The sequence below is a fragment of the Somniosus microcephalus genome, chromosome 6 (genome assembly GCF_052327205.1).
Source record: "Somniosus microcephalus isolate GS21.2 chromosome 6, FLI_Smic_1.0, whole genome shotgun sequence".
Taxonomy (NCBI): Eukaryota; Metazoa; Chordata; class Chondrichthyes; order Squaliformes; family Somniosidae; genus Somniosus; species Somniosus microcephalus.
In genome coordinates, this window is record NC_140992.1 from 37,801,868 (window position 1) to 37,815,542 (window position 13,675).

Consider the following 13,675-nt stretch of genomic DNA (forward strand, 5'->3'; position numbering starts at 1 on the left):
ACCCCATTTTTAATAAAATATTAGGCTCAGGAGGATTCTGGTTGTCACTTTTTCTTTATAAACTGACCTGTATGAAAACACTTCAAGTCAGCACTGCTGCTAAACTGCTCCAGGGATATCACTGACAGAGGACAACCCCTTAAGTCCCGCAGAAGATACGGTGTGAATCATAACAGAATTGATAGCAGGAGGGATTAACAGACCAGCCTGAAACCCAATCCAGTGCCACCTGACCCTAGAAAACCATGCTATCAGCTGGAGGGTCAGATTTCCCAGCTGATAATACGGTTTTTCAGAGTCCTACATCTTAAAATAGATCCGAAGTTTGATTTTGGGAATTCTAGGCATGTTAGCTGGACATCTGTGTAGAAAAAAACATGAAGGTTGTTATAAAGAAAGCACCATAAATAGCTCAAATGTAAGAAGTCACACAACACCAGGTTATAGTCCAACAGTTTTATTTGAAATCACAAGCTTTCGGAGCGCTGCTCCTTCGTCAGGTGAAGTGGAGAAATGCCTATAGACACAGATTATATAGTCAGAGAATAATGCCAGATCATCTGGCATTATTCTCTGACTATATAATCTGTGTCTATAGGCATCCCTCCACTTCACCTGACGAAGGAGCAGCGCTCTGAAAGCTTGTGATTTCAAATAAAACTGTTGGACTATAACCTGGTGTTGTGTGATTTCTTACATTTGTCCACCCCAGTCCAACACCGGCATCTCCACACCATAAATAGCTCATATACCCTGGCACCTCCAGAAATGCATGTGCCCGGTAGAAGTGGTGGGGGGGCATTTGGAAACAATGGGGGTGAAATTTAACTTCGACGGGGGTACAAAGCAAGCGCTAGTGATCGACCGCTCGTTATACACCCCATTCACTTTTCCTTTCCGTTGACTTTAATGGAAAGGAAAATCAGGCAGGGTGTTTAATGGGCAGTCAATCTGCTACCATCCATTTAGTACCCCTACTGAAATTGAATTTCACTCCCGGGGGCAATTTTTGACTTGGGCGATAGTGTAAAACAGGCGCTATCGATTCAGCCGCCTATTATACTCAACTTTCAGTTCCATTGCCAGATAGGTGTGCTTGCACCTCATGAGAACAATAGGACCCATCCTAATGCCACCAGCCTGGGACTGTATGCCACATGACATGCCAATACTCATTTGAGAGCACAAGGTTGGTGTTACAACTTTGGTGTCAGCTAGAGAGAGGTCTTCACCTTCAGTGCAAGCTCCTGTATGTTAGGCACTCCCTCAGAATGTCCAGGGATCTGTGGGAGCTGTGGTTGTTTCAATCTGATTCCCCAACATGGTGAACCCAGACAAGACAGACTGCTGTAGATTGGAGCCCAAGGTCTACAGAGTCTCAATAGCATTTGGCAAAGGAGCTGTGGCAGAACCTAGGACCTCAGCATCCTGTGCATTAAAAAAATGCTGTGCACTGTTCACCTGTGATGCTGCACCAGCCTTAAGTTGAAGCGTCATTACGATACTTTGTAACACAACATTGTTGAGGCTGCCGCGGAACACGAATGGAGGCCGAACCGATCTGAGGAACACATGGCTTTTATTACATTCTCTTGAGAGATGGCTGCTCCAGCTCTTCTCTCTGCTAAACCCGAAAACTGAATGAGGGCGATGCCTGCGCTTTTGAGTACACACTGAGGGCGACGCCCGCTCCTTTGTCATGCCTTAAAGGCAGCATGCTTCTTAAAGGCAAGGTGCCCGATTTATTGTCCACGGACGGAAAAGTGGATTGCGCCCGTTTAGGTGGCGATCCGCCACACAGCTCCCCCCAGAATCCGCTTAGGAGGTGTGGACGAGACGGTGCGGCGGTCTGATGGGCCGGCCGGAGCGGCTCTTGTAGGACGCCGGTGGACATGGAACGGCCGGGTGTGGAGCAGCCAGGTGTACTGGCTTGAGGGCAGGTCGGCCGCGTGGCGGTGGACGAGCTACTGGGACCTGCTCACCGGGCTCCGAGTGTGCTGGCTTGAGTCGGTCAACCGACACTTTTTCAGTCCTGTCGCCCACTTGTAGGTCGAAAAATTTGTCCCCAGCCTGTAGCACTTTGTAGGGCCCGTCGTACGGGGGTTGAAGGGGTCCGCGGTGGGCGTCGTGCCGGATGAAAACGAACCGTGCCTGGTGCAGGCTTAGCGGGACGTGTGAGGTGGATTCGCCGTGCTGGGCAATGGGCACCGGGGTGAACTGTAGCGCCGGTGAGGCGAAGTCGTGGCGTTGCTGGTCGGCTGACCAGGGTGTCGTGGTGGTGGGCAGGAACTCGCCGGGTATGCGCAGCGGCTGGCCGTACACGAGCTCTGCTGCCGATGCATGGAGGTCTTCTTTAACCGCGGAGCGCAGGCCGAGGAGGACCCATGGGAGTCGGTCGGTCCAGGCGCCGTCCTGGAGGCTGGCTCGAAGAGATGCCTTCAAGGATCTGTGGAACCGCTCACACAGTCCGTTGGCTTGGGGGTGGTACGCTGTGGTGCGGTGAATGGTCACCCCGAGATTGCATGCGATGGCGGTCCAGAGTTCAGAGGTAAATTGCGGATCTCTGTCCGACGTCATGTCGGGGGGGACGCCGAACCGTGCGACCCAGGTGCTGACGAAGGCTCTGGCGATGTCGGCGGTGGTGGTAGAGGTCAGTGGAATTGCCTCGGGCCAGCGCGTGGTGCGGTCGACGATCGTCAGCAAGTGCGTGTGGCCTTGCGACGGCGGCAGGGGCCCGACGATGTCCACGTGGATGTGGTCGAATCTACGTGAAGGGACGGTGAACTCCTCGAGGGGTGCTTTCGTGTGTTGCTGCACCTTGGCCCGTTGGCAGGCTAGGCAGGAGTTGGCCCAAGTACGCACATCCTTGCGAAGGCCGCGCCAGACAAAGCGGTTGGCTACCAATTTGATGGATGCGCGGGCGCCGGGGTGGGAGAGGTTGTGGAGAATCTCGAATACCTGGCGGCGCCAGGACGCTGGGACGATGGGCCGAGGTTGAGATAGGGATATGTCGCACTTGACTGTGACTGCGGTCGGGCCGCAGGCGACGTCGGCCAGGCGTAGCCCTGGTAGGTTGGTAGGTGCGGAGAGCAGATCAGGGTCCGTGAGCTGGTCTGCTGCGAGTTGAGCGTAGTCGACTGCCAGGTGTGCGGCGTGGATGGCGGGGCAGGAGAGGCAGTCGGCTACCACGTTGTCTCGGCCGGAGACGTGTTGGATGTCCGGGGTGAACTCGGACACTGCCGCGAGCTGGCGCCACTGCCTGGCGGACCAGAGGTCGGTTGTCTTTGCCATTGCGAATGTCAGGGGTTTGTGGTCGACAAACGCAGTGAAGGGGTGGCCCTCCAGCAAAAACCGAAAATGGCGGACCGCCAGGTACAGCGCGAGGAGCTCGCGGTCGAAGGTGCTGTACTTGACCTCCGGGGGGCGTAGTTGGCGGCTGAAGAAGGCAAGTGGTTGCCAGGCGCTGTCGACCCACTGCTCGTACACGGCGCCGACCGCGTGGTCGGAGGCGTCCGTGGTGAGCGCTACTCTGGCATTGGGCCATGGGTGCGCGAGCAGGGTGGCGTCGGCGAGCGCGGTCTTGGTGGAGTTGAAGGTGGCTGATACGTCTGCCGTCCATTCGACCGCCATCTTGCCGCTCCTGCCCCGGAGGGCTTCATACAGGGGCCTCATGAGGGACGCCGCTTTGGGGATGAAGCGGTTGTAGAAATTCACCATCCCGAGGAACTCCTGGAGTCCTTTGATGGTGGTGGGGCGGGGAAATTGCTGGATGGCCTGCACCTTGGTGGGCAGGGGAATGGCCCCAGCATGGGTGATGTGGTGGCTGAGGAAGTCGATCTTGTCCAGGCCGAACTGGCACTTGGCTGGGCTGAGGATGAGCCCGTGGTCACTGAGGCGCCCGAACAGGATGCGAAGGTGTTCGAGGTGTTCCTGCTTGAAGGAACTGGCTACCAGGATGTCGTCCAGGTAGACGAACAGGAACTTCAGGTCCCGAAGGACCGAGTCCATGAGCCGTTGGAATGCCTGGGCCGCATTTTTGAGGCCGAAGGGCATCCGCAGGAACTCGAAAAGCCCGAAGGGGGTGATTACGGCCGTCTTGGGGACGTCCGCGGGGTGGACGGGGACTTGGTGGTAGCCGCGCACCAGGTCGACTTTGGAAAAGGCTGAGCGGCCGGCCAGTCTAGCCGAGAAGTCCTGAATGTGTGGCACGGGGTACCGATCAGGGGTGGTGGCGTCGTTGAGGCGGCGGTAATCCCCGCAGGGGCGCCAACCCCCGCCTGGTTTGGGGGCGATGTGGAGTGGGGAGGCCCAGGGACTGTTGGAGCGGCGGATGATGCCAAGCTGTTCCATAGTGGCAAACTCGGTCCGCGCGATCTCCAGTTTGGCCGGGTCCAGCCTGCGGGCGTGGGCATACACTGGGGGGCCTGTGGTGGGGATGAAGTGTTCCACCCCGTGTTTGGCGACCTCCGCGGAGAAGGTCGGGTTGGTGAGGGCCGGGAATTCGGCCAGGAGTGCCGAGTAGTCATCCGTGGCCCGGGCATGGCACTGTGACGCCATGTCGGCGGGTTGACGGGGGGCCATGGAGCCCAGGATGGGGGACATGGTGTTCATGTCCACGAGGCGGTGTCGAGGGATGTCTACCAGTAGGCCGTGGGCGCACAGGAAGACTGTGCCGATGAGAGGGGAGAGTACCTTGGCAGTGATGAACTCCCATCGGTAGCGGCGACCAGCGAGGTCGAGGGTGACTGTGCGGGTGCCGTACGTCCGGATGTCCGAGCCGTTAGCGGCAGCCAGCGCCTGTCCTCGTTCGCCCTTTTGGATGTCGAGGGCGGAGGCCGGGATGATGCTGTGCTGAGCTCCAGTGTCGCAAAGGAACCGGCGGCCAGTTTTGTCATCCGTGACGTACAGCAGGGAGCCTGCGTGGCCCACGGCCATCGCGGGGGCTGGTACGGGGGCAGACTTGAAGGAGCAGGGAGGTGTGCACCGTTGTGCCCTGGCGCCGAACCATGCGTGGTAGTAACAGTAGCCCGGGTTTGTGGGGCGCGAAGGCCCCGTGGGCCCCGTGGCTGGGCCTTGTGGCCGCATGGTGGTCGGTGAGGGGCGCGCCCAGGCTGTGGCTGCCAGGTCCGGAGCGACGTCACGGCTGGAGTGAGCGGACGGCAGCTTGTCGGCCTCGTCGGCCAGGGCTTCTAGGTCCGTGAGGCCGGACGCCGCGATCGCTGGGCGGATGCTGGGAGGTAGCTGGCGGATGAACAGCGTGCGGAAGAGGGACCCGGGTGGGCTCTCGTCGGTGAGTGAGAGCATGTGGGAGAGGAGGTCTGACGGTGAGGCGTCACCGAGGCCTGGAAGGTCGAGGAGGCGGCAGTTTCGCTGGTATGTCGAGGTCGTAAATTTTTTAATGAGCGCGGCCTTAAGATGTGCATACTTGCCCTCCTCTGGTGAGTTCTGCAGCGCTATCCAGACCTTCGTGACTGTGGAGCTACCGAGTGATGCAACGAGGTAGTCATACTTCGTCCCATCTGTGGTGATGTGTCGCAGCCGGAATCGGGACTCAGCTTGGAGGAACCAGGCTTCGGGCTGGTTTTCCCAAAACTCTGGCAGTTTCACGGAAACTGCGTTCGTGTCCGCCATTGCAGTGCTCGGAATACGTTCTGAGCGTCGGGGTCACCAATGTTGAGGCTGCCGCGGAACACGAATGGAGGCCGAACCGATCTGAGGAACACATGGCTTTTATTATATTCTCTTGAGAGATGGCTGCTCCAGCTCTTCTCTCTGCTAAACCCGAAAACTGAATGAGGGCGATGCCTGCGCTTTTGAGTACACACTGAGGGCAACGCCCGCTCCTTTGTCATGCCTTAAAGGCAGCATGCTTCTTAAAGGCAAGGTGCCCGATTTATTGTCCACGGACGGAAAAGTGGATTGCGCCCGTTTAGGTGGCGATCCGCCACAACATTATTAAATTATGCAAAATACGAGCGCACCTACCTTGGCGTCCTGGCCAGTTTGTTCCTCATTTGCTCTCAGGTTCGGGCTTCAGGTGACATAGCGTTAACTCTTGTCATCTCCATCCAAGCTGCTCTGGCAGTCCAAAGATGTGCAGGTTAGGTTGATTGGCTATGATAAAAATTGACCCTTAGTGCTCGGGGGATTAAATACGTGGGGTTACTGGGATATGTGTTGGGGTAGGGATTACGGGGATCGGGTGGGATATGTGTCGGTGCAGGCTCGATGGGCCGAAATGGCCTCTATCTGCACTGTGGGGTTTCTGTGAATTCTGTGAATACTCCTGTTCTAAAAATGATTTGCCCTTGTCACTAGCACCTTCTGTCGAGGCACCACCAAAACAACATCTATAATTGGGTTGTTCTGCCTCTGCACCTTACCCTTCAGTTTTAAATTCCATTTTAAGGGTGGTCAACAGTGCTTTAAAAGTTGCTGCTGCTGGCAAACTGACCCCGTTCCCTGTCCTCTTCCAGCAAGTTGTGCTCCGAGAACGCATAAATTATCTGGCCTTACTTTGTAGTGCAAGGTCAACTTTGGACAGTGCAGGTGCACACAGTGCCTTTAGAGCAGTGGTCCCAGCAACACTGTGCCTGGACTGCATTGGACTCTACCAAACTATGAAAAATTGCAAAACTACTTCAAAAAAAAGGTCAGCCATATTCAACTAAAAGTGACACTTGAACTCAGCTCCTCAAATCCAATTCTAATCCCACTTCTTCTTTCAGATCTGCCTCACAAATGGAAAAAAACAGAGGAGAACAGAAATGCTGCCAGCACTCACTTCCTCCCTCTCAAACGTCAGCCTAGAGACCTCCACCCAGGGAATCAGAGGGGAGAGCACAGAGTAATGCAGAGTACAAGTCAGAAGGAGGTTCTGGGGATGGAAAAGATATATTGCCATTGGCTAAAGAGCCTGAGGACCCAAATCTAATGGATGTAATCAATGGGCTAATACCTGTGAATGACATGCAAGCACCTTATTTCCCTGAAAATAATAATAGAGCACTCTCGCCTCTGAGTCAGATGGTTGTGTATTCAAGCTCCTGAGACTTGAGACTTCCAGAGACTTGCGCACAGAATCTAGGCTGCTGCTCCGCTGCACTATCGGACGGGCCGTCTTTCAGATGAGACATTAAACAGAGACCCCCTCTGCCCTCTCAGGTGGATGTAAAAGATCCCGTGGCACTATTTCGAAGAAGAGCATGGGAGTTCTCCCCAGTGTCCTGGCTAATATTTATCCCTCAACATTACTAACAAACATATTGGGCCAGATTTTCCGACCCCCACGGGTGTGTACGCGTTATGTACGCACCCGTAGGGGCCTCGCAAGTGCCGGTTTCAGGCATGTGAAGCGTATGCACTGAAAACCGGCATTTCCGATCTGTCAAGAGTCCTCTTGACAGATCATCCATCTGCCCTGGAGAAGGGCCTCCGCGGGCAGAGATTTCCACTTTCTGCACAACCTCCGCCCGCTGAAAACCTTTACAAATCTTACGCCTGGTAAAAGCATAAGGCCTGCTTTTACCAGCATAAGAGTTTAAAAACTTTTTTTTAAGAAGATAAGTTTATTTTTAGCCCTGTAAAACTTTAATTATTTTTTTCAAAAAATTAAATTTTTGTTTAAAATATTTAATTCAATGTAATTTTAACTAATTTTAAATACGTGATTTAAAAAAAAATTATTTAATGTTTAACTTTTTTAAGTGATCCCCATTCATACTTTTGACAGTTCCATGTGTAGAGACCTGTCAAAAGTATGAATGGGGATTCCCTTCTTTGATTGGTTCCCCATGGCCCATGTGATCCCAGGGACGCTTGCGAACTGCATGCACCTCTGGGATACCTGGGCCTCTGCGACATTTTGTAGAGCAGAGGCCCAGGATCGCAAGTCTCGGGACCTATGGAGCCAACAGGTAAGTGCGTAGATTTTTGCCGATCAGAGGCATCCGCACGCAGGAAGCCTCCGATCGGAAATTCAGGGCCATTATCTGGTCATTATCATATTCCTGTTTGTGAAACCTTGTTGTGCACAAATTGGTTGCCATGTTTCCTACATTACAACAGTGACTACAGTTCAAAAAGTACTTTAGCAATTTTGAAGACGGGTTCGACCCGAAACGTCAACTCAAATTTCTGTCCACGGATGTTGCCTGACCTGCTGAGTTTTTCCAGCATTTTCTGTTGTTATTGGTTTTAAAGCACTTTGGGACATCCTGAGGTGGTGAAAGGCGCTATATAAATGCAAGTCTTTCCTTCTTTCTTTATATAAAGAAGATATTTCATACTCCATTTATATTGAAGTCACTCACCTACACTTACCTATCTCTTTAATTGTTTGTCTGCCCAGTAGAGTCTAGTGAAAATCAATATCACACTCAAAGCTCTTTAATTAAAACTGGACTGCACTATTACTGGAAATATACATAACATGTTTCCAAATAAATGAATTATATATGATAACAAGCTTTACATCGATTCTGATGAAGTCATAAGACCTGAAACAATGGCCCAGAAATTTGGGTCGGGGGCTTCCCGCGAGTGCAAGCCCCCGACCTGCACTTACCTTGCGCGCCGGCCGTTGAGCTGTGGGCCCGCGTGGGATTCCAATCCTGGGCCTGCTCCAGCTGCCGGCGCGCAGTGCTTGCGTATCCCAGGGGTGCAGTTAGTTCGATGCGGCCCCTGGGATCACGTGGGCCATGGGGAGCCAATCGGAGCAGGGAATGCTCCATTCATAAGATTGACAGGAAGAGCTGTCAAGACTTATAAATACTACGGCCCCAAAACATCACTAAATCTACAAATAATTTTTTTTAAAACATCACATTTTTTAAATAAACTATAAATTATATGAAATAACTATTTTAAACAATAATTAAAATTTTTGAAAAAAATAATTTTATTTTCTAACGGGGCTAAAAATAAACTTACCTTGCTTTAAAGTATTTAAAAATAATAAACCTGTGGAAAAAATGTTTTAATTTTAATTAATTCACCACTTACCTTGTAAAAAGCAGGCCTTATGCCTGCTTTTCAAATGTGTAAATTCTGGAGACTTACCCTCCCGGGAAAAACCTGCAAAAAAAACCTAAGTTCGATGCACACGCGCAGCCTCTCCCGCGCACGCGTTTGAACTCTGAACCCCTTCGTTCAGGGGAACGGAAGTGCCGGTTTCCCATGCATGCGCAGTGCATGCAGGAAACCGGCACCTCCATTGGGCTTACGGGTGAGTACCCTGTGCGTACTCACCCGTGGAGACCCAAATTTCTGGGCCATTAACTTTTTTCTTTTCTCCACAGATGCTGCCTGGCCCCATTTGGGGTGTGAAATAAAGAATAGATTTGCCTTTCTAATCTAGGCTTTATTAACTTTAAAAATCCAGTAGCACATCTTTCAACACCAGTCTCCAACCATGACTGGAGAGAACTGAATTTAAGATGGCCACCACAAATCACCTGACATCCACTACCAATGAGTTTACAGCATATATCTCAAGGTAGAAACAAACAACCAATTACAATACTTCTTACTAACACAGAACAACCACCCCATTCACCAATCACAATACTTCTTATTAAACATAGGAAATAATCACCACAGGGTGCTAATTTTTAAAAGTTTGAAAAGTTAGCGCCAGGCGCTAATGATTTCAAACATTTGAAAAATTCGCCATTTGCACTCCAAGAGGGAAGTGGAATGCTAAATCAAGCGCTCCACTTCCTTTTTGGAGCGCAATCGGCAGCAGGCGGGACGGAGACTTCAGTAGCGCTGCACACTGGGTCGTGCAGCGCTGCCGCTGCCGCTGCAGGCTCTCCAATAAAAAAAATACCTACCTGGACCACCAAGGCAGCCGCGATCCCGCGTGATCAACCTGGCACACAAGCAGAGTGCCGGGCTGATCGATCACGGGCAGGAACCCGCAAAAGAAACTGGAACAAGAAAGGTAAGTATTTTTTTACTTACCTCGACTTCCTCACCTTTAATCATCACCCCCGAAGCGGCCGCCCACCCGATGCACGCCTCCTGCAGCTGTCGGTGTTTTCGCCCGGTGCTGCTGCAGGGGGCGGAAGTCAATTTCGGGTCCAGGGCGCTACCGGGACGATGCATGCAACGATGATGTCACAATCTCCGGGCAAAGGAGATCGGGGTGCAATGTCGTAGCGCAGCTGCAAAACTCCCGCTGAATATGGCAGGAGTCGATGTCAGCGCCGCGCCCGGTCACAAAGCCATCTGTGCCCCGTTCGCGCCCCCAGGGGTGCTAACAGGAGGCGCAAAGGCAACCAATTTCTTCCTCTTTGCGTTTTGCTTTACATCTATGCTTTTTCTTGACAAGTTATTTTTACCTTTATTTTGTTGATGAGATATTAATGCAGTAATGCAGCCGGGTTTCAAAAAGAAAAAAAAAGCACTAAATTATTTTTCCAGACTGAAGTAGTGGACTGGGACTCCAGACTTATGACTGTGATACTTTAAAAGAAAGAAAGAACTTGCATTTATAAGGCACCTTTCATACCCTCCAGAGGTCCCAACAATTAACTATGTATTTTTTTGATTTGTGGTCACTGTTGTTTTTAGGCAAATACAGCAGCCATTTTTTGTACAGACAGGTCCCACAAACAGCAAATGAGGTAAATGTTTGGTTGTGTTGGGTGAGCGATGAATATTGGCCAGGGCACCAGGAGAACTTCCTTGCTCATTCTCAAATAGTGCTGTGAGAATTTTTGGACTAAAAATTCGGTTGCTTTGCGCCTCCCGTTAACACCCTAAGAGGGCACTAACAGGGCGCAAAGCAAATAGTGCCCGGGCGCGGAGCCACCAGCGCCTCCCGTGAAATTCAGCGGTAACCGTTAGTGCCCCACGGCGCTGCGCCACCAGCGATGATGTCATCGCCGTGCGCAGCGCACCGGCTGCGATCTTCGGTAGCGTCCCCTGACTTACCGCTGGATGCTATGTCCGACGGGGTCAGGGGGGCCTACCTGCAGCCAAGGCGTCGCTAATTAAAGGCGAGGTGCTGGGCGGCCATTTTTGTTGCTGGCAGCCTGCCAGCACCTGCCCCCGTTGCTGTCTCCTGCCTCCTGACCAGCACCCCCGCGGAGTGCCGGCTGCGCTCCATGAGCCCGGCACTTCTCTTGAGTGCCGGGCTCTTTTGCCGGCACTCCGATCCCTGGTGGTCCAGCTGGGCCCTGGGTTGCACTGTGCAAGGCCCCTCCCCTTTAAGAAGGGGAGGAAGGCCTGCAGTACCGCGGCACGAAGCGCCGCGATATTCCCTCACAATGCCCCAAGAGGGAGGCGGGGCGTTTCCAGCAGCACCCCGCTTCCCTCTTGGAGCGCTACCGATGAATTTCGGCCGCGGGGACACTAACTTTTTCCTGTTAACAGGCAGTTAATTTGCACTAATCCCCTTCTCACCTTGAGGAGACGGGATCCGGCGTTGGTTGGGTACCCGCCTCCTGGGGAGATGACACGGAGGCGGGTTGCGGGCGGGATGGGTACCCGCTCCCAGATTCTGCCATTTTCCCGGCATTCCCGCCTCCATACCCACCTCTCCAGGGCTGGCAAAATCGCCCCCATAATGTCAGTCTAGATTATGTGCTCAAGCTCTGTAGTGGGACTTGAACCCCAACCTACTAAAAGTAGTGCCCCGGCGAAGTTAGCACCCCAAAGGGGGCACGACTCAACTTTTCCCCCTATATCTTTAAATGAATAGGCAGGCTGGGCCTCATCTGAAAGAGAGGATCACAGAGGAACACCACCACCTCCAAGTTCCCCTCCAAATCACACACCAATCCTGACTTGGAAGTATATCGCCGTTCCTTCATCGTCGCTGGGTCAAAATCCTGGAACTCCTTCCATAACAGCACTGTGGGAGTACCTTCACCGCACGGACTGCAGTGGTTCAAGAAGGCGGCTCACCACCACCTTCTCAAGGGCACTTAGGGATGGGCAATGACTGCTGGCCTCGCCAGCGATGCCCAGATCCCATGAATGAATAAAAAAGAGATAGTGTAGTACTCCATCAATACTGTACTTGTGGGGGTGATTTTATCAATGGGGACGTGATGGTGGCGGGACTGCTGCTTGTCGGGTTTTAGCCCCGCCTCCATCGATGTCCGGCCAACCCATGCAATTTTCCCTTGATTAACCTTGTTAAGTCCACCCAACGGGCTTAGCCGGCCAATTAAGGAAAAGCCGGCGACAGATGACGTCAGCAAATGACGTTTCATCTGTCAAGATTTTTTGACAGATGAATTGTCATTGTTTGACAGCTCTGTGAAGCTGTCAAACACTAACAGTCTGTCTTCTAAGTTGAGTCCTTTACTCAAGACTCACTTAGAAAGCTTTCCTGAGCAGAAAGCAGAAGGCTGATGTATTTAAGAATGCAGCGGCCATTCTGCTTTCTCTGTCGTGGAGATGAGGCAGCTCCGCAGCCTAAAGGGTTGAAGCCTGGAGGAAGAAGCAAAGGTAAATTATCTTATTAAAACCCTTTAGAGTCACCTCACGCACTTACCTCTCCACACTTGCACTCATCACTCACCTGCACACTGGCCCCTCCGACCCCCGCAGACTCATGGCTCGCCTCGCTGACCCTGGCGAGGTTCAGAGCCGTCGGGAAGCCCACTCTTTAGGGCTCAAAATAGAAATTAACAAACAAACTGCCTGTTAACTACCTGTTAACAGGCAGTTAATTTGCACTAATCCCCTTCCCACCTCGAGGAGATGGGGCCCGGCGCAAGTCGGGTATCCGCCTCCTGGGAAGATGGCACAGAGGCGGGTTGGGGGCGGGATGGGTACCTGCTCCCAGATTCCGCCATTTTCCCGGCAGTGCCGCCTCCATACCCACCTCCCCAGGGCTGGCAAAATCGCCCCCATAGTGTCAATCTAGATTATGTACTCAAGCACTGTAGTGGGACTTGAACCCCAACCTGCTGAATCATAATACAACCGTTAAACCACGTCCAGTATTACTCTAAATGGTCTCTGTTGTAGCAACATAAGTCCTGTCCGTTGAAGGAAGGGAAAAGTGGGGAAAGAGTTACTTCAGACTGCTTGTGCATATATCCCAGCTGTGAGCTTCAGAAAGCAATTGGCAGAGGCCTGGGAGCAGGTTGCCCATCTGGGCTCTCAGCTGCAGCTGTGGTAATAACAGTCTTCTGAAATCCACAGAGAAGCTCTTCCATTGCAGCTTCCTAACAAAGTGCATCAGTTTCTTCAAATTGCACTAATTTTCTAGCTGTTTAATTATGCACTATTAATATATTGACCTTCATTAAAATTGCACATCCCAATAGCAATCAAAAGATAACTGCTAGATATACCAGTTGGAGTTGGGAGGCCAGCTTCTTTACAGAAGCGTCTTCCTAACCCTGTAAATTATGCAGTTATTAAAGTTTAGCACTCCAAAGGTCAATTTCAGGAAGGTACCATTATGCACTCATGTCACTAACCTTCCTGCATGAATGATGGCTTCCTGTGAATGAAACAGCAAGATGCAGAGATCAGTGGAATGTGTTCATAAACATGACTTTCTTAAGAATCTGACCTCATCAGCAAATACATGAAAAATTTCATAAAGCACATAAGCAGCAGCTTCAAAAGAAAGTTGACTTCTTTTGATTCAACCAATGTGCAAAAGAAAAAAAGGAGTTCAGTTAACCTGTAACTTTAATGCTGAACA